Source organism: Myotis davidii, unplaced genomic scaffold (assembly GCF_000327345.1).
Source record: "Myotis davidii unplaced genomic scaffold, ASM32734v1 scaffold705, whole genome shotgun sequence".
Taxonomy (NCBI): domain Eukaryota; kingdom Metazoa; phylum Chordata; class Mammalia; order Chiroptera; family Vespertilionidae; genus Myotis; species Myotis davidii.
Window position 1 is genome coordinate 2,361,393 of NW_006296405.1, and position 2,449 is coordinate 2,363,841.

Here is a 2,449-nt window from a genome sequence, read left to right on the forward strand (position 1 = left end):
GAATGTAGGTTTCCGGCCTTTGCTTACAATGTTGCGAATCTGCTGGCTGAAGTCCGGTGGTATTTGTTACAATGTTTCTTAAACTGCAGGCTCAGAGGCCTGCAAGGCAGGTGGGGAACATTGGTTTCCTCCTTCACTGAGGCAAGCAAGCCTCGTGTTAGTTTCAAGCTGCCTGGCTGCTGGCCGCCATCTTGGCTGGCAGTTAATTTGCATATCACCCTGATTAGCCAATGGGAAGGGTAGCGGTCGTACATCAATTGCCATGTTTCTCTTTTATTACATAGGATATATATATACCAGATATATATGTATTTTCTTTCACCCATTTCACCCACCCTTCACCCCCCACCCCCATCTCTGGCAACCACCAGTCTGTTCTGAATATCTCTGAACTTGGTAAAATCAATAAAAATATATTAAAAAATAAAATCTATGGGTATGGTGATGTTTTTTTAGATACAATAACTAAGGCATGATTCATGAAAGAAATAGTTAATAAACTGGACATGAAAAAAAATCCTCAATAAAACATTAGCAAATTCAATCCAACAGTGTATTAAAGGAATTATACACCATGACCAAGTGATTCTGTTCTAGGCAAGCAAAATTGGCTCATTATTTAAAAACCAATCAATGTAATCCACCACATCAACAAGCTAAAGAAGAAAAAAATCATATCAATTGATACTGTTGCGACTCATAGCCTAGGAGTAGTGGAGGAATGAGTTTTCCACTAGCCTACTGGCTGCCAGCATTGATGGCAAATGATGATTCTTGGTAAGTGTCCTGCCCACTGTAGGAGTAGTAGTTTGCCCTCCTAGTAAATTACTTTGATAAAGAACCTCTACAAAATCTACATCAGTTGCATAAAGGATATAGAAGATGAGGAAGTTATGCATGTGTGAGGCAGGGGCTATATGGGAAATCTATACACTTTCCTTTCATGAACCTAAAACTGCTCTAAAAAAATAAAGTCTAGCCCGGCCAGTGTGGCTCAGCAGTTGAGCATCAGCCTTCATTACAGTTAAAAACATCTGCTCTTTAAAAGACAACATCAAGAGAACTAGACAAGTCACATATATACAAAGAACTCTTAAAACTCAACAATAAGAAAACAAACAACCTCATTTTAAAATGGATCAAAACCCTTAATAGACACCTCACCAAAGAAGATACACAAATGGCAAATAAGCATATGATACAATGCCCCACATCTTATGTCATTGGGGAAATGCAAATTAAAACTACACTCCCATTAGAATTTCTAAGATCTAAAACACGGACAACACCAAATGCTGGCAAGGAGGTGGAGCAACAAGAACTCTAATACACTGAGGGAATGCAAACTCAATAAAAATATATTTTTAAAAAATACTCTCAAACTATATGATCCAGCAATCAGGCTTTTTGTTATTTACCCAAAGGAGTTGAAAACGTATATCCACACACACAAAAAAAACAAAAACGGGTACACGGATGTTTATAGCAGCTTTAGTCATAACTGCCAAAACTTGGAAGCCACCAAGATATTCTTCAGTAGGTGAATGGATAAACTGTGGAATATCATTCAGCACCAAAGAGAAATGAGCTATCAAGCCATGACAATATGTGGAGGAACATTAACTGTTTATTACTAAGTGAAGGAAGCCAGTCTGAAAAGGTTACACACTGTTTGATTTTATTATATGACATTCTGGAAAAGGCAAGACTATAGTGGGGTAGTAAAAAGATCAGTGCTGGGGCATAGGGGGAAGGAGAAAGGTTGAATAGGTGAAGCACTGGGGGTTTCTTAGAGTGGTGAAACTCTTATGTATAATACTGTACTTGTGGAGACATAACATTATTACGAGTGAATCTTAATGTATGCAAATTTTTAAAAATTATGTAGAGGTCAGGGGATCCTAAGATAAAATGCAGAATGTGACAAAACAATCTAACTGTATTACAAATGTATGAAACAACCTCAGTGAAGGGCGTGGGAGAAAAGGTGCTGATTTAAGTAACTTTGGAAATGAGTGGAGTCTGTAAGGCTAAAGCTAAAATAAATTGTTCCTAAGTATTGTACAGAATTTACCGATAAGCAAGGGGGGAAACCAGAATGATCCATGTAGTAATGGATTAGAACTGAAGACATCAGAATGAACTCTAGTTAAAATGATTAACATAGATAAAAAGGATTACATATAGAACTATTTATAGAGTTGTCTGTATACATGGGATAGAACACATATATTTCTTTGCTCTGTCAGCTGAGAGAACCTAGAATCTCTGACACCCTAGTGGCAAGTATACCTAGCCCCAATTTTTAAAATATGTTTTTATTGATTTTTTAGAGTGAGAGGAAGAAGGGAGAGAGAGAAACATTGATTGGCTGCCTCCTGCATGCGCCCTACTGAGGATCCGGCCCGCAATCCAGGCATGTGCCCTTACCAGGAACCAGACCAGAGAT